General features: G+C 44.7%; 1 pseudogene; it reads right to left on the minus strand.

Annotated features, from left to right (window-relative positions):
- Positions 1 to 14360: 14360 nt before the first annotated feature.
- LOC122035364 lies at positions 14361 to 17874 on the minus strand (annotated as a pseudogene).
- Between the last annotated feature and the right edge of the window lie 1632 nt (positions 17875 to 19506).

Below are 19506 nucleotides of genomic sequence, written 5' to 3' on the forward strand. Positions count from 1 at the left end.
GCAAACCACCTCCAGCCCTATCGGGCTGGATGAAAGGTGTGCCGATGTAATATATTTCATGAATATTCCATTGGATGTATCCTTTGGCTGCAGGAATAAAAGTTATAAAAACAAAGCGAAGGCATGAGCATTGTGCACCAAGCGGGTAGTTGCATGAAGGAGTTGCGAAGACCCCGTGCCATTCGGCCGGGCGTATATTATCCGAGCCACATGCTCGATGTCGAAGACCCCGTGCCGTTCGACCGGCCGTATATTATCCGAGCCACATGCTCGATGTCGAAGACCTCGTGTCGTTCGGCCGGCCGTATATTATCCGAGCCACATGCTCGATGTCGATGACCCTGTGCCATTCGGTCGGGCGTATATTATCCGAGCCACATGCTCGATGCTGAAGACCCCGTGTCGTTCGGCCGGGCGTATATTATCCGAGCTATAAGCTCATTGTTGAAGACCGTCGAGCATCGATGTTAAATCTTAGAGTCGAACCGGCGACTATAAACCTTCCGGCCTGAAGACCGTCGAGCAGCGACGTTAAATCTTAGAGTCGAACCGGCGACTATAAACCCTCCGGTCTGAGGACCGTCGAGCAGCGACGTTAAATCTTAGAGTCGAACCGGCGACTATAAACCCTCCGGCCTGAGGACCGTCGAGCAGCGACGTTAAATCTTAGAGTCGAACCGGCGACTATAAACCTTCCGGCCTGAAGACCGTCGAGCAGTGACGTTAAACTCTAGAGTCAGACCGGCGACTATAAACCCTCCGGCCTAAAGACCGTCGAGCAGCGACATTAAATCTTAGAGTTGAACCGGCGACTATAAATCCTCCGGCCTGAAGACCGTCGAGCAGAGACGTTAAATCTTATAGTCGAACCGGCGACTATAAACCCTCCGGCCTAAAGACCGTCGAGCAACGACGTTAAATCTTAGAGTCGAACCGGCGACTATAAACACTCCGGCCTAAAGACCGTCGAGCAGCGACGTTAAATCTTAGAGTCGAACCGGCGACTATAAACCCTCCGGCCTGAAGACCGTCGAGCGGCGACGTTAAACTCTAGAGTCGGACCGGCGACTATAAACCCCCCGGCTTGAAGACCGTCGAGCGGCGACGTTAAACTCTAGAGTCGGACCGACGACTATAAACCCCCCGGCTTGAAGACCGTCGAGCGGCGACGTTAAACTCTAGAGTCGGACTGGCGACTATAAACCCCTCAAACAAGGCAGTGTCGCGTTGAAGCACTTCAGCGAGACACTGTCAGAAAATTCATATAAAATGGAGAGTCATTTGACCGATCGGTGCAGAAAATAAAAATACTCCAGCGACAAGCTCATAGAAATCCCAGGGAGTGGAAGGTCGTTTGACCGATCGACACAGTAAAGACAAACACCCCAACGACAAACTTTGAAGTCCCAGGCATAGTGGGAGGTTGTTTAACCGAATGGCGAAATTAAGAAATTCCCTGCGGGAAAAGGGTCTAGCGACCGGTCGGCATAGTCAAAAGGAACACTCGAAAGGAAAGGCTAACACAGCAAGAGTGGGCATTCATTTAAAATTAGCATTTAAAAGTTACAGACGCTACATGAAAATTAAAGACTCGCCGATCGGAAGAATTACTGAAAATACTTCATTCAAGGAAACAAAAAATATGCTTTGGGATGGTAGTGAGAAGCGACGCATGCTCCATCGCATGGATGACCACGGACTCGGGGAGCTGACCCTTGGTCTTCAGATAATCCGCCGTGGCGGTGATGGCCAACTCGAAGGCGATGACCAGCCGATCGCACACCTTCTCCACAAACTCCGCCGAGCGGATGTAGTTTTGCCTCAAGGCGGCGACGCGGCCCGGCTCCGCCTCTTAATACTCTTTGAAGACAGCGCGAGAAGCATCAAGAGCCTCCTGCAAGGCCTTCAAATCGTCCTTGAGTTTGGTCACCTCCTCCGAGCGGCCTTTCTGCTCCCCTTCTAGTAGATCGGCCAGCTCATTCACACGCTGCTGCAGAGCTCAGGCTTCCACATTCTTCTTTTCCAAATCTGCAATGGCGGTGTTCTTCCGAGTGGTGGCGAGTTCAATTTTGTGGTCATAACTTTTGACCTGCTTCTTAAGCTGCTCCAACGTGTATGCCTGGTCGGCTGTCTTCTTTCTCTAGACCTCTAACAGATCCTTGGTTTTGGCGAGCTCCTTCTGCAGCTCGGCATAAGAAGGGCCTCGGGAAGACTGGCCGTCCTGACTCTTCAGCCTCTTCAGCTTGTCCTCCACCACTGCCAAGCGGTTGGAGACAGCAACCTCTTCCACCCATCGCTGATGTACACGGAAAGGTTAAAAGGCCGATCGGGAAGACTACATAAAGAAGAGGAAACAAAGCTTACCCCTGTGGCCTGTTGCATGTGGCTGTCAGCCAGTTTGTCGAGCGGTATCATGGTCACACGGGCCCGAGCGTCTGCCCACATCTCAACGAGGGGCCCCTTCATAGTGATCATATGCTCGAGGGTCGTCGGCCGATCGGACTCGGCCATGAAAGCCTCAGTAGGGAGATGCAGAGTAGCCCTAACAGTACGGCGCTGGCCCGGAGTCGTCTGAGCGGACGCCAAAGGATCGGTGGTCGAGCTGGACATGGTGGATAGAATTCCCGAGCGGAGGACTCGGCGGGGTACTGGAGGAAGGGAGGTAACCGAAATCACTTCGATTGGCGCCGCAGGCGCATCCAGCTGAGAGGGAGTCCGGTCGGAGGAAAGCACCTCGACCGACGGTGCTTTGCCACGTTGAGAGGCGGTGTCTATCCGCTCAGACGCTTGCACCGCGGAAGTTGCCGAACGGAGAGGCTTCTCAACTCGCCGTCTTTTCCTGTCAAGCGGAAGTTCGTCCTCCGGATCGGAGCTTTCCTCCCGAACGATCGGTTCTTTGCTAGAAGTTGCACTGGCAGCGGCATCCATAGGCGAAGCCTGAGCGGCCGACTCGCCTGCTTGCGCTTCACTCCCAATTCCTCCATTTCGTTGGCCGCTGCCGCTTCGAGCACGACCGCTTTCTTTTTCAAAATCCCGAACAGCACCGACTCCATTACGATATTCGCTGCAAAGAAAAGAGAAGGAAATCAGTTAGAACTCAAGGTAAATGTACAAGTGAAGTTCTTACCGAAGCTGCTCGGGAGGGGGGTCCGGCTCGGACTCAAACCAAATATGTACATCACTCCTTCAGGTAGAAGCTTGTTGATGTCGAGCTTCAGACCGGCTAGCAGATTCGCTGCTTGGAGATAGTCCGGTCGGGTCTTATATTTCTTCAGTTCGGGAGAGATGGGCGGTCCGACCTGCCATTTCGTACGGAAGGGGAGCCGCCCGGGAACACGAAGGTAGAAAAAGTTCTCCATCTAGTGTTTGTTGGAAGAGGGCAACTTATCAAAAAAGACTAAGCCAGGCCGAGCTTGAAATAGATAAGTGTCCGGCTCGGACTGCTTGGGGTAATAAAAATAATAGAAGACCTTTGGGCGGAGGGGAATGTTGCGTATCTTAAATAAGACCACAACCTCGCATAGGAGGCGAAAGGTGTTGGGAACCAGTTGGGCGAGCGAAATGCCAAAAAAGTTACAAACTTCAACAATGAAGGGGTGGAGGGGAAACCGCAGACCGGCTACGAATTGGTCGCGGAAAAGACAAAAGGCGCCGCTCGGCGGTTTGTGCGGCCGAGCGGAAGGTGAAGGTAAAATTAGCTCAAAGTCGGAAGGGATATCAAAAGCGTTAAACAGGCTCTCGGCATCGCGCCGATCGAACCGCCACTCCATGGTGGTATACCATGGGCCGAGAGTCGGGTCCGCAGGCTGAGAGGAGCTCGCCATCGCCAGAGCAATGGAGGAAGCAGAAATCGAAAGGGAAAGCAAATGCGCAAGCGAGAAAAGGAGCAAAGCAGTAACCAAAGGACGACACGCGGCCAAGATCGCGAAGAAAACACGGGAATTAAAGGAAGAAAGGCGGAAGAACCTTACAAAGAAGTTAAGGATCGAAGGAGGCAGGGAATCATCGGAGAACGGAAAATCGGAGTCGCCAGAATGCTGAAGCACCGAAGAAGGCTACGGGACACGCGAAGGCAAGGGTGCGGCGGAGGAAGAAGGTGAAGGCTTTATAAGGTCGGGCCCGATCGGCCTCGACCGTCGAATGCAGGTCACAGGAACCGAGGCCCACATCGGGCCGTTCATTTAAAACCATCGATGTCCCATCGGACACATCGCCGAGCCGTACGATGACGCCAGCCGAGGTGCCACGTGGCACCATGCCACAGGGGCGCATTTAATGAGCGTCATTACGGCGCGCAGCGCGCGTGCTCGGTCTTAATGGAAAGGATTTACACGAATTCCGAGGAGACCCGAAGGGCGTCAACGTTGACACGGTTGCAAAGCCAGTAACAGTAATAGGCCGAGCGGCCGTGAGGAGGAACATTCCAGAAAGTGACAGAGCGATGTCACTCCGGCCGACCGACAGTCCAATCAGTCGGACTTAGCGTCTCCTTCAACTAGACTTGAAGGGGAGACATGTGATCCAGTGGTAAGGACGGGGGACCCTCGTGGGCGGAAGGTCAACGACACGTGGAGGTCAAAGGTCAAGAGATTCAACGCTGAGACCCGACCGACCGGACGAAGCAGGCCGACCGGCCGTGAATCCCCCGGGCCGAATGAAAGACAACCCGACTAGGGGTCGGGTTTCCGATGCTCAAGGTAAGAAGGTTTCAAGGCCGAGCGGGCTGTCCGTTCAGCCAGGGCACAAGGCAACAGAGACAGGCAGGAGCAATCTCATCCGAGCATACGACCGGGAGTCCTCCCGGTCGGACCGATACCTATAACCGGCAACAGAAGTGATACGCCTGCCGAGCGGCCGAACCGCTCGGCCCTGGAACAGACAGGGAACGCAAGAGGACAAAGGAGACAGGGGATAACATCATCCTCGAGACATCTGCCACCGACAAGGAGCAGGGTTGGCAACCGAACCGTACGCAGGATCGTACGATGGAAGCTTCCACCGTCACATCTGGGATATGCTCGGACGATTGCGGAATGGCGTCAGAGGTGCTTTTCTGACATGGGCTCGTTAAGGTATGCTTGGGGAAGCGTGCACGCATCAAGAAGCGTGCCCGCGCCTCCCCGGGGTCCTATATAAGGACCTCCAGACGTCGACGAAGGTATGCGCAAATCTTCACTGTAGCCATAGTTACGCTGCCTCTCTCATTTCTCGTTGCCTGACTTGAGCGTCGGAGGGCCGTCGTCGGGAAACCCCTCCCGGCTCGGCTTCTTTGCAGGTTCGCCGGAGATTTACACCACCAGTCGAAGACAGCGGAGCGTGCCACGTCCCCAGCTTCCGTCGACTCAGCGCTCGGACAGGATCAAGACTCAAATTCAACGTCAAGGATGAGGTCGATGATACTTGTTCTATTATCAGAAGTTGGTTAGATGGTTAATGCACACATGCCCATTTTCATGTTAATACCAAACAAAATGGATATAATGTTGCACACCGCGTGCTGCACAACGGGTTTTTTTAGCTTGCAGTTTAGCTAATTAGTTTAGGGGATAGTATTAAGCATAAAACAAAAATTCAAACAAAAAAATTACGTTAGCCGTGTGCAGCGTAGGTGTGCGACATAACATCCCCCCCTCTCTCTCTCTCTCTCTCTCTCTCTATATATATATATATATATATATATATATATATATATATATATATATATATATATATATATATATATATATATATATATATATATATATATAGGCCAGCTTGCTTCAATAATGCTTTATGCATTAGAATAGGATATCACCTTATTTTACTTGTTCATTTAAAGTAAGGTAGGAATTTACTTAGTTGATTTTTTCAATTCTCAATTTGGAAATTCAATGAATCGATCTGCGCAATTTGACAAACTTGGTCAATCATGGTGTATGATTTTATTTGATTTTTCCCCCGAGTTTGTTCAAGTGAAGTCTCGTTGAAATTTTTGCTAAAGAAATTATTTAGAGGCTCTTCATGGTTTATGACACTTCCTATCCCTATGTAAACTTACTTTAAGGTATCTCAAATTGATTAGAGAAGTTAGGGTGTGAGGATATGGGCCCTATTCATCCTTTCTTAATTTCATTAGGAACTATATAATTGCTTCGTGAAGGAGTGATAAAAACAAAGATGAGTAACTAGGGCTGCAAGGAGCATTTATTTGAATTAATAAGTAGTTTTTTTTTTCAGGTCTTAGGATATCATGTAATATTCATATGTGTTCCAACAAATTTCATGCATTTTACTTCATATCAAGATGTCATAAAGTAAATTACCAAGAATTTACTTAAACAAGCTGGATCATGCTAACAAAAAGGTAAATTATAAACATTATGTTGTTGGTGCAATGGGGTCGACAAGAGGGGAGAGGGTGAATTGCCTGCAATATAAGAATACTCTCCTCAAACTTTCAACTCTAAAATTATAGCAACAATAATACGAAAATTAAATAAAGCGGAATAACAGAAAAGAAAGAAGACTCAGCAATTTTGACTTGGTTACAATCAAGAAGGTTGTTAATCCAAGGCGGTTGGAAAGCGCACTAGAAAAGTCTCCTTCTCTGAAGGCGGAGAAGTCTTTTACACACTAAAAGCTCTTATAGGTTGCTAGGAAATTGTTACAGAGTTGGTTCATGAATTTCCTAGCTCCAGGGGCCTTTATATAGCTCCTGGAAAACCTATCCTGAGTCCTGAAGGCGCCTCCAAGAGGGTTGAGGGCGCCTCCAAGGGGTTTGACTGGATAAAACTTCATCCGCGCTCAAACGGTAAAGTAGACTGGGTTTGAGGCGCCTCCAATATTCTTGAAGGTGCCTCGGACAAGTCTAAGGCGCCTCCAACACTACATGGTATAAATAGCTTCCAGCTTCTCTTTTTCCTCTTCTTCCGAAGCTCCGATCGCTTGGGTGATTTCGGCCAACCGAAATAGGGCTCACCCAAACCCAATTTCCGGCCTTCTCCTCGAGCAGGCTTCCGTCCCGGCTTCTCGTCTCTCTAACGTCATGCACGTTCTTCTCGTCCACCGGTGTACTCTTCCGCAGCTCTTTCGTCCTTCGGACGCACCGAGCCCGTCAGCTCCCTTCCCGTGTCATTCTTCTCGCTAGCTGCGTCTTCCGCTTGACTTCCTGCACTCCTAAATTCCTGCACACTTAGACACAGAGATCAAATAACAAACAAGACCTAACCTAACTTGGTTGATCACATCAAAACAACTACGGGGTCCAACAATCTTCCCCTTTTTGATGTGCATCAACCCAAGTTCAAGTTAGGGAAAAAAAGCAGACGAGTAGTAATTTAAAGAAATTACTAAACTAACATTTTAAGCAGAAAGGTTGCAATAAAAGAATTTGCAACACTAAGAATTTTTTTTTAATTTTTAACTCTCCCTAACTGATTCCTACCTTTCTCCCTTTGATCACAGCAAAAAAAAATGGGGTCATAATTATCAAGTAGAAGTTTCTAAAGAAAAGTTCAAGTTTTAACAAAAAAATTATTTAAAAAATGTTTGAAAAACTTTTTAAAATATTATTTAATTCTAATTTTAATGCTTTATCCGAAAGTAAACATTTTTATTCCAATATTTTGGCTTCCAAGTCGTGGCAAGGCACTAGACCTTCTTGGTTATTGGAGCAACAACTACTTCCTTAGACAAAGCCCCATAAAGAAACTTTAATGTTTAATTTTTTCGCTGAAAGCACTAAGTCTAAAGTTTTAATTTAGATCAAATGCTCTAATTTTTACACTATGATATTTAAATTTCCATTTTAGTTTATCATAATTACTCAAATCTAAAGTAGGTAAATTTGAACATGCAGAAAAGTGTAGTATCTTTTCTATTGTTAGTTTGTCAAAATCCTTTAATTGACAGGTTGTTTTTAACTCACTATTAGTTAATAATTTTTCTAATTGACAGGAATATTCTGATTTGCAAAAATCTTTTGACACTATATTTTCTAATTCGAAAAAATCTTTCGATGATGTTTCTAATTTGCAAAACTCTTTTGACAAAATATTTTGTAATTCACAAAAATCTTGCAACAACATTTTGACTGACTTAACCAATTGATCAGGAGGTGGAGACCATACCTGACTTACCTTGTCGGTCGTTGATTCTCCCCCTGTTGAGTTGTCTTCTTCCGAAGACTCTCTCCCTTCATCGATGCTTATCTGGGATGAGCTTTCTGTGTCCTCGGGATGGAATTCGGCTGTTGGGACTGACCCGATAGTTTCCTCGATCTCGGACTTTTCTGACGGTTCAATATCCATCGAGGAGTCAGCTTCTCTTGGTTCTTCGTGGAGCTTTAAGACCTTTTCCCAAAGTTCTTTTGCACTTTGGTAGTCGCCAACCTTATCAAGCTCTTTATCTGGTAGTACGCTTAGGAGGTAAAATTCAGTCCGACCGTTTGCCATAAACTCGTCACGTTGTTTATTGGTCCAGAGGTGTTGTTCGATGTCTTCTCCATTCGTTGTCTTTGGTATTTCGTAACTAAATTTCATTATTAAAAAAATATCAGAGTCTGTGTTAAGATATACCTCCATTTGTTGCTTCCAGAAAGCAAACTCCCCCTCGAATGCTGGTGGATAGATGTTAGCTTCAGCCATCGTCTTGATCTTTGTACTTCAGTCGGCGGTTAATCCTTCTGAGACGTTCTAGCTTCGATACCAATTGTTGGTGCAACGGGGCCGGCAAGAAGAGAGGGGTGAATTGCCTGTAAAATAAGAATACCCTCCTCAAACTTTCAACTCTAAAATTATAGCAACAATAATACGAAAATTAAATAAAATAGAATAACAGAAAAGAAAGAAGACTCGGCAATTTTGACTTGGTTACAATCAAGAAGGTTGTTAATCCAAGGCGGTTGGAAAGCGCACTAGAAAAGTCTCCTTCTCTGAAGGTAGAGAAGACTTTTACACACTAAAAGCTCTTACAGGTTGCTAGGAAACTGTTACAGAGTTGGTTCATGAATTTCCTACCTCCAAGGGCCTTTATATAGCTCCTGGAAAACCAATCCCGAGTCCTGAAGGCGTCTCCAAGAGGATTGAGGGCGTCTCCAAGGGGTTTGACCGGATAAAACTTTATCTGCGCTCAAACGGTCAAGTAGACTGGGTCTGAGGCGCCTCCAATGTTCTTGAAGGCGCCTCAGACAGCTTGAAGCCACCTCGGACAAGTCTGAGGCGCCTCCAACACTGCATGGTATAAATAGCTTCCAGCATCTCTTTTTCCTCTTCTTCCGAAGCTCCGATCGCTTGGGGTGATTTCGGCCAACCGAAATAGGGCTCACCCGAACCCAATTTCCAGCCTTCTCCTCGAGCAAGCTTCCGTCCCGGCTTCTCGTCCCTCGAACGTCGTACACGTTCTTCTCGTCCACCGGTGTATTCTTCCGCAACTCTTTCGTCCTTCGGACACACCGAGCCGTCGACTCCCTTCTCGTGTCGTCCTTCTCGCTAGCTGTGTCTTCCGCTCAACTTCTTGCGCTTCTAAGCTTCTGCACACTTAGACACATAGATCAAATAACAAACAGGACCTAACCTAACTTGGTTGATCATATCAAAACAACCACGGGGTCCAACATATGCAACTTAAAACTTATGATCGTCCAGAGTCCCATCTCATTCTTCACAAAATCCTAGTCAAATGAGGGAACAAATTGGAGTTTCAAGAAGTAATTTGAGAGTTGGTCAAGCGTAGGGGTTGCTTTGTGAAGAAACTTGGGACCTGAGGAGTGTTTGCATGTATGCTTGAAATAAGGGTGACAATTTTTGTTGTATCTTGTTAATTGTGTTGATATAAAGCTATATAAAATAACATAAAACTGATTGCATTTTTAAAAATTGTGTATACTCTCTCTAAGGAAAGAATTAATTTATATCACATAAAATGTTTTTAAAGCTTTTAAAATGAATTTCTCTTTTTAAGATTTCAAGTAGGGTTGTGTCTTCTTCTTGATTTGTCTCTTGTATTGCTAGCTTTAGATTGAAAACCATAAGATCATGATTGATTCTTCAAATTTTCTTCCTAAAAAAATGTGGCTTGGCTCACTTTGCTACGTTGATGTGGATGAAAGCTCAAGAAAAGACCAGAGAGGTTTAGGGCAGACAAAGTTCCCATAGCATTTTGACAACACTTGAATCAAAAAAGTTTCTTCCAGTCTCTATCTGCAAAATATTAAGAATGTCCTGATGAATGATGCTGTGTTCTTTTCATCATTTTTTTATTGCCTTGTCTGCTGCCACTTAAAGTTTTCATCCAGATGCCTTTTTTGTTTTCTGTAAGGCTACTTATGTTGATGCTCCCTGGACTTGATTTTAGTAGTAGCCTCGTGTTGTAGGCTTGAGTTTATAAGATATGCACTGATCAAGTTTAATTGGACTGTTGGGAATGTTATTTTATACTCATTCATTTATTTACTGAACATTTGACATCCTTTGTTTCTTCTAAATAATCTCAGATCGATATATGGGAACAACGCAAAGTCTTTGGCTCTTGTGAATCCTTGAAACAAGATATATTGACAAAAAATATTGATAGTAGAAATAGAAACAAAAAGGGAATCTCATACAAACTGGTAAAGTACTAACACTAAATCATTTCCCCTTGCATAGTCACACTTGTGCAATGGTGACCTTCATATGCCATAACCATTTCATCAAGGATATATGCACCGACATGTTGTTTATTCATTTGCAGAAACAACCAGGTGGCGAGCAGCTACAGAAACTAGTTTCGGCGTATGGTGATGTATCTGGATTTTCCTTCGATGAAGAGACATTATTGGAGAATTGTCAAGCTGCCATCAGCTTTATTGAGAGGTTTGAGGAGGACAATTGGAGACAAAGTAAGTTTCTAATTTAGATAATTCCCATAAATTTATTGAATGATAATTAAGTTTCTGATTTAGCTAATTCTGGTAAATTTATTGAATGATAATCAACATAACCATAACCAAATTGGCATTTTTCTTAAATATCTCAGATTACATGGAGAAATTTAGTTTTTTTATTTCTTTTGTATTTTTGTACATATGCAAGTTAAACTCAATTATGATGCTCATAATGTTGGAGCCTTTTGTTTGGGTGAATACAGTCATTAATCTGCTGTAATGTAGGAGTCAAGGACCCAAGAAGGTCAGAAGTCAAGTTGACCCAGAGGACAGGAAGGTCAAAAGTTAAGTCTTCGTGGCAGGTTAACAGTCAAGCTGATCTGGAGGACATGAAGGTCAAAAGTCAAGTCTCCGTGGCAGGTCAACAGTCAAGCTGATCTGGAGGACAAGAAGATCAGAAGTCAAGCCTCCGTGGCAGGTCAGCAATCAAGCTGACCTGGAGAACAAGAAGGTCAAAAGTCAAGCATCCGTGACAGGTCAGTAGTCAAGTTGACCTGGAGGACAGGGAGATCAAAAGTCAAACCTTCGTGGCCGGTCAGCAGTCAGGCTGATGAAGACAGCAGGAAGGTCAAAAGTCCAGCTGACGTGTCCAAAGTCAGAGTCTCAGCGGACAGGGTGATCAAAGGAAGAGATCGTAAGACTAGCCCTGACAGTGAGTAGTAAACGGGCCCGCAGGCTAGATATAGCTAAGGACGGAGACTACAAGCCAATGGGTCGACGGACAGACCCAGCGTTCAGGTCGGGACGTTCATGCCTTGGATAACAGCAGATAGATATGGGTCGGCAGACAGACCCAGCGTGTAGGTCAGGACGTTCATGCCTTGGATAACAGCAGACAGATGTGGGTCGGCGGACAGACTTAGCGTGCAGGTCAGGACGTTCATGCCTTGGATAACAGCAGACAGATGTGGGTCGGCGGACAGACCCAGCGTGCAGCTCGGGACGTTCATGCCTTGGCAGACAGACCCAGCGTTCAGGTCGGGGCGTTCATGCCTTAGATAATAGCAGACAGATGTGGGTCGGCGGATAGACCCAGCGTACAGGTCGGGACGTTTATGCCTTGGATAACAGCAGATAGATGTGGGTCGACAGACAAACCCAGCGTTCAGGTCGGGACGTTCATGCCTTGGATAACAGCAGACAGATGTGGGTCGGCGGACAGACCCAGCGTGCAGGTCGGGACGTTCATGCATTTGATAACAGCAGACAGATGTGGGTCGGCAGACAGACTCAACGTGCAGGTCGGGACGTTTGTACCAAAGATCAGAGGTCTTCTTACAGACTTGGTGCGCAGGTCAGGACATCCAAGCCAAAGAGTAGGTCTGGATATAGACCCAGAGTGTTGATCAAGATGTGCAGGCCAGAGATAGTAGAGGACAAAGGCAGGGCAAGCCTAGATCTCGAAACGCAGGCTCGTCGGTCAGACACTACAGGACAAATTAGCCCAAAGAATCGTAACTGTTTGTAAGAGAATAATCAAGGTGTCAGGGAATATGCCAACAATCGGGGCTCAACACACCTTCGATTTTGTCGTCAGCCTATCAGGAAAAGCCACGTGTCAATCATCGCCAGACAAAATCTGACATCCAACATTCCCTGACACCCGTCAGACCCAGAAACTTCTGTTGCAGTATAAAAAGGGGTACATTGTCCCTTATGCAGGTAGGCTCACTCGTCATTTCTCATTAGTCATTTACTTTTCGTCCTTTCTCTGCGATTTCTGGGGAAAAAGTACCTGACTTAAGCGTCGGAGGGCCTGACCCGGGGGACTTTTTCCTTGGTTCTTGGTCTCTGACGATCGGTGGACTCGTCTGAGTGTGTGTAGAACATTAGCAGCATCGTCCTGATCATCTCTCTCCATAGGTCGCCCGTACGAACCTTTCCAGGGGGGTACCCGACAGATTCAGAACTTCAACGACTCTCCGTCAACCTTTCGCACAACAAGGCCCGCCTTCATCCGACTCAGCTTCCAGACGGGATCATATATTATTTACAATTTATAGTTTGGGCAATTTCCTATTTGGTTCATGAAGTTTAAAAAACTAAGAAAAAGAGAAAAATCTCAATCGACTTGTTAAGTTTTAATTATATCGGTTTTGCCTGTCTTGATTTTGGCTATCAAATGAGTATCAATTCAGTCCATGTGTATTAATCTGGCCCCTGATATTCCAAAATAATTATCATTATCTAAGGTCATTCACAACTATGGTGGAAATGGTTGGCAGCGGATTGCATTGATAAGGCAGTAACGATTTGGCAAAAAAGTGCTAGATACCTGACAATTTTAGGAGCCAAATTGACTTGTTCCGAATTAAACTTATTTTAGGAAATAAAACTTACTTTAGCCTCTCAGCTTTAATGTTTAGTAAGGGCAACTCTTGTTGCCTGCTCAAGAGAGGTGCTTGTTGAGCAAGTTCTGTACTAGTTCATACTTTTGAATGCTTTGCTCATGTTTTGTTGCTTATTCCATAAGTATTAAATATTTCTCAATCGATTTGTTGACAGGAAACGAAGAAAAGCCAAGTTTGTCGACAGCTAAAGGTATCTCATCTGCACATTAATGTGATGGTTTTATATAGTAAGCTTTGGTGTAGTTTTTTTGCAAAGCCTCTTGTGTTAGTTATGACTACACTAGATTTTTACAGCGATTGACACTTCTATAAAAGCTAATGTTTTACAGCTAAGTTTGTAGATTTCTTCATAACCTGTTTTCTTAATTGTTAACCCGGCGGCTCAATCTGGGCATCGAGTATCTGTCAACCTATGCAAGCAATTTAATATCGATATCTCACCAGATCCAAGACTTCTGGAATCGCCCGATCATGGACCTCCTGGCTTTTCAAACAATTATGTTTTTGACCATGTAGAAGGGAGCCAGAAGGCAGAGACTTCAACATCCTCAACTCTGCCACAGCTTGCAGCTTCAACATCCTCGACTTTGGAAGCTGCTTCAGGTGAGCCACGGCTTGCAGCCTCAAGAATCCATGCTCAGATAAGAAGCTATGCTCAGTCATTGTCGGGATGACATTGTCGGGCGCACAATTGAGGACCTTCTGTTGAATAATAAAAGATCGAAACTAGGGTATGAGCCAACATCATTTCCATCTCAACCGCAGCTCCAACTGCCTTTTCCACCACTGCATCCCGATACAGTGAATCAGCCTTCACTGCAGCTGCTGCCTGCACTTGTTACCTACCCAAACTCAAGTGTGGAGCCGCCACCGCCAATACCATTTCCACCGCCACCCGCGCCACCACCTCTAGTAGTGCCATTAGCACCTGCATTCACACCCCTCGCCGATTTAACTACAGCAGGTGTTTATGGATATGCCCCTGCACCCTCTTTTCCAAACTACCAGATGGTTGGTTTTCCACCCTACCCAACTGCTGGAAATCAGTATGTTCATGTGTACATAATCTACATTTACAAGTCAAGATACACACATGGCAACCATGGTTTAGGATTCATATATTTTTGCAATTATTACTATAATTTCAGAACTAACACACAAGCACATGCCAATCAAAAGCAACACTTTTCACTTGCTACCTGGAAGATGCTCACAAACAGCTAACAGCCAAACATATAAAAAAATAGAGCTTTTGCCAATCGGTAACTAAAGGCAATTGCCCTTACGCAATGAGAAAGGGCAACACGGTTAACATGAAAGATTCATAAGTGAAAGTTGCTGAACCTGAATACTTGGTGTCCTTCTCCTTGAATTTCTCTGTCAAGCCCTGAACAAAACCAGTTGTTAATTCATTCAGAAGGAAAATGAAGAAATGAAGAAGAAGATTTGTAAAAGCATCTGGACGACGTATCACCTTAACTGTGAGACAGCACCTGCATCACCACCAAAACAAACATGGGCAAACAATTTCACAATTGTGATTAATTCTGCTAACAACAAAACTAATCTTAAATTTAACTATCACTTACTCGATGAAGTTGTCATATTCAATGGCTTTGCTTTTGCCTCCGGATTTGTCAAACTTGGAAACGAGCAAATCGAGAATTGGTGGGGAAACAGAGAAGCCCAGACTCAGAAGGGCTTCGCGGAGCTCTGTAGTGTCAATCCTGCCACTGCGGTCATGATCGAACCTCTCAAAGATAGCCTGGGAAAAAAAAAATCATCAATACAAGTTTTTTCTTTAAGAGCCAACTAACAAACAAAGTTGAATCATTAGCTCTTATACCCTCCAGCTCTGAAGGCTGTAGAAGATAGATGCGAACTCTTTTGGCCCTGTGTGCAGAGAATCAGAAATGATGTAAATTTAGTATGAACAAGAGAGAAAATTGATATACTTTTTCTCACTTTAAAACTTAATATACACTAACCATCGGGCACACAACACAACATTGTATGTGTAATATAACATATGGAATACACATAAGTTAGTGTCTCAGATCCATAAATTGGACTAGATGAGGATGTGTCAGACCCATAAAGTAGTGCAACGCAAAGACAATGCTCGAGAACCCCTACAGCAAGTTAGGATAACAGACTCTTCCTCATAAAAGATAAAGGTATACTTTCTAACGTTGCCGACCCAAGATATTTATAGAAGTTTCTCAAGTAGTGCTGTTAATCCTAAGATGTGAGACTAAAGAGAATCATGATACATATTTTTTATATAAAAAATAACCAAAGAAAATTATTAATAAGCTTTTAATTTATTTTCAGTGTGAAAAGAAAAAAAAAAGACATTAACATAATTTAATTTTAGATTTTATCAAAATTAATTATTAAAGAGTCCAGATTCTTAATTAAATAAGTAAGATAAGAACATTTCTACCTGTAGGGAAAGACAAATATGCTTATGAGAAAGGAGCAATGAATTTCAAAGCCTAAGATCTAAGAAGTAGATCCCATGGTTGAAAATTAATGTATTTGACACAGGGTGAGTATTATCGTAGCCAGTTTCAAGCCCAGAAAGCTCAGTGCAAAGTCAACAACATACCAACACATAGACAGTGGCGGAACTACATGGGACGCTAAGGGAGGCTTTAGCCCCCCATGTTTCCGTCAGAACTTAGCATGGTGGTTCTGACTGTGGGCTGCTAGAGAAGAAGAGTTTTTTTTCAAAAAAAAAAAAAAAAAAGTGGTTCGTGACTTTTTTTTTTAATACCCCCACTAAAGGGAATTAAAACAGGCTCAGCTTTCACATGAATTTCCTCTAAAATTCCCCCATTTCCCCATTCTCCTCCCTCTTCCTCCCTTCTTCTTCTTTCCCATTTCAGACCAAACCCTAATCAGTAGCCACCCAACCTCTAAAATAAAATATATATAATTATTTAATCGTACAAAAAAAATTTATCAGTGCAATTTTCTAAGGTTTGGATTGTCATAACATTGAAGGATAATGAAAACAGTGGGATGAATGCTTCATCGGGCTTGATGGGTTACTTATCATTTTTTTGGAAGGGAAACTTGTGAGAGTTCGTTTACAAACATAATTTTGATCAAATCAGATATACATATCGAGTTCGGTAACTTGATAAACGTAGTGATAGGTCAGTTTGTCTGAAGAATGACTACAGCACTCAACTCCTAAAGGCCTTCTTCAGCTACTGTTCTCTCATGAGCGAATTAGATCATTTAAGCTTCGCTCATCTTGTAATTATTCAAATTCCGCAAAAAGTTTAATGGGTAGAGGTTTCAAGAATAGACTGGTTTCTAGGCACGCAACAATCAGGTAAGAGAACAAGAAAACATGAACCGCCAGAATTAGGGTTCAGAACACGCCAGTGCGGAGAGGGAGAACAAAAGAAAATACAGCGTTTTAACTAAAGATGTAGGCCGATTTTGCGATGAGGAAACAACTTAGAAGAAAATTTCGATCAGGAGGTGGAGAAAGAAGGAAACTCACCGATCTTCCGGACGTTGGTGGAGGTGAATAAGTACATAAGGAGATGGACGGTCCTCATGCTGAAGCTCTGGTTGTAGGACGAAAGCGCCTGCTGCAGCTCCTTATCATCGATGATCCCGCTTCCGTCGCGATCCGCGGCCTGAAAGCACGCCACCACGTTGGGGTCCGTCCCCGGCGGAAACACCGACGGAAGGAGCGACGCAAACGGGTCGGCGCCATACGGTGCCGGATAAGGATGAGGCGGGGCGGACGCTACCGGGAGAGCGGAGTGACCGTAGTACCCGGGCTGTCCGTAGCTCTGGGCCTTGCCCTCCTTAGGCGGCTTCGCGCCCGCCGGAGGCGCTGAAGGTGCGGAGGATCCGTAGGGAGGCGGGGCGCGCCGTAAGGGCTGCCGTAGGCGTAGGGTTGTCCCGCCGGAGGAGGGCCGTAAGGAGGGTAACCGGAGCCGGGAGGATAGCCAGCCATCTGGAACCAGATCGCCGATGACTCGACGGAGACTCCGCGTATTTTGCAATACGAGTTGTTCGGGTTCGGTAGATGGGAAACCGCGTGCGCCTGTCGAGTGTGGACACGTAGCTCTCCTACGATCGCTCGTTCTATGGCCAAAATTCAAAATGGTCCCTTCAAATTCCCCAAAACAAAAAAGTGGGTTCTCCAAACATTATTATCTTTTTCTGTAAAAAAGGAAAACAATGAGGATCAAATATAGAAAAGCAGGGCCCGTTCACCGTTGCCGTTGAAACCCTTATCAAGAGAATAAACTAATTGAGTTGGTATCCTCAACATTCATCTTCAATTCAACCCTTTACAAAAACAAAATTGTCCCCTCGCCCCTCGGGATGACCCCTTAATAAATAATATTTTGTTTTGAATAATATAATTAAAAAAATAGTTTTGAAAAGTCAAGACAATGTCAAATTCATGCACAGATCATATTTGCAATTTCGCTGCACATAATTAAAAGTGGATTGTTACCACCGGCGAAAGGCATCTCTGCTCTCTTTAGTGCCGCTCTCTGTGTTGTCCCTCTTTCCATCCGCTTTCCTTCTTCTCCTCCTTCCCCATGGCGGCTAAAGCGGGGGACGCGCCACCGGTCTCCGCCGCCACTCCGATCGATCCCCCAGATCCCCGCCCAGATTCGGAGGCGCGACGCGTCCTCGAAGAGGAGAGAAGGATCGAGAGGAATGAGGAGGCCGCGGATAGCGAAGACTGCCCTAGAGAATCGAAGCGGCGGCGGACCTGCCCGACGGCGCTCGAGACAGCGGCCTCGTCCGCGGTGGCTGCGGCAGCGGCGGAGGAGGAGGGTCAGTCGAGCGGGGCGGTCCGAGGCGAGTTCTCATTCTTCTTCGACGCGAAGGGGCAGTCGCCGATCGAGACGACGCCCAAGTTCGGAACTTTCCGGTTCCTGGAGGCGGATCGGGCGACGGAGGAGGAGGAGGAGGAGGAGGAGGAGGAGGAGGCGGCGGTTGGGAAGGAGGAGGAGGAGGAGGTGAGGGCCGATGAGGGGCGAACGGGGGGGAGCTGAAGTAGTTGAAGCTCTCATGTGGTTTCTGCTGTTTCTAATTGGATCTTCCTCGTGCTTCCTTAAATTGTAACCTAATTAAGCGATGAAATAAAAAGTAAACTCGTTATATTTTAAGCATTTATAATTTATTTATTTATTTTTAAAAAGATAGGTTTAATCCAAATACACTTAAATAGAAAAATGCAGCAATCGCTTTGTCATTGTATTGAGCTTGAGGGTTGTCTTGTATCTTTTCAACTAGGGCTGTAAACGAGTCGAGTCGAGCTCGAGTCACATTGGCTCGAGCTCGGCTCGACTCATTTTATGCTAGCTCGGCTCGAGCTCGATCGAGCTTGTAAATTTGAGCTCGAACTCGGTTCGATCATTTAATTCAAGGCTCGAGCTCGACTCGAAAAGCTCGAATTAAAAGCAAGCTTTCGAGCTCGAGCTCAAGCCAATCATAACTTGAGCTTATTTTACTGTAATTTTAACAACTTCATCAAATTCACCCATAAAACTGATCAAATACAATTATCTATCTTTCTAATAAAAAAGTTAAATTACTGGACATCAAAACATAATTATTCTCAAATTTCATCGCAACATAATTTACACCAAATTCAAAAACATAATATTCCAAAATCCAAACCTGCTCAAAATATTAAATTTCTGCAACATATCCATCTTCAACCACAAAATTGATCAAAATATAATTATTTATTTCTCCAATAAAAGAGTCAAATTACTGAACATCAAAAAATGACCCAATATAGTTTACAGTTTTACACTAAACCCAAAAGCATGATATTCCAAAATCTAAACCTGTTCAAAATATCAAATTTCTGCAATGTTCAGTATCATCTTCATCCATAAAATTGATCAAAATACAATTATCTGTTTCTCCAATAAAAAGTCAAATTACTGAACATCAAAACATAATGACCCAACATACATGATATTCCAAAATCCAAATTGCTTAGCTGCTCACAATATCAAATTTTTGCCACGTTCAATATCTTCCTTCATCTCAAATTCTCAGTTATATCACCTGCACTGCATTCAATCAAATTCTCAGTTATATCACTTGCACTGCATTCAAACCATAATAATCAACTATAATACCTTCGTCTTCAGTACATGGATAGGATGACAACGACTTGTTCTGTTGAAAGATCATGTATGTTAGTGATAAAGCTCTTTTATTCTTTGTGAAACAATTTCATATAGG

Source organism: Zingiber officinale, chromosome 1A (genome assembly GCF_018446385.1).
Source record: "Zingiber officinale cultivar Zhangliang chromosome 1A, Zo_v1.1, whole genome shotgun sequence".
Taxonomy (NCBI): domain Eukaryota; kingdom Viridiplantae; phylum Streptophyta; class Magnoliopsida; order Zingiberales; family Zingiberaceae; genus Zingiber; species Zingiber officinale.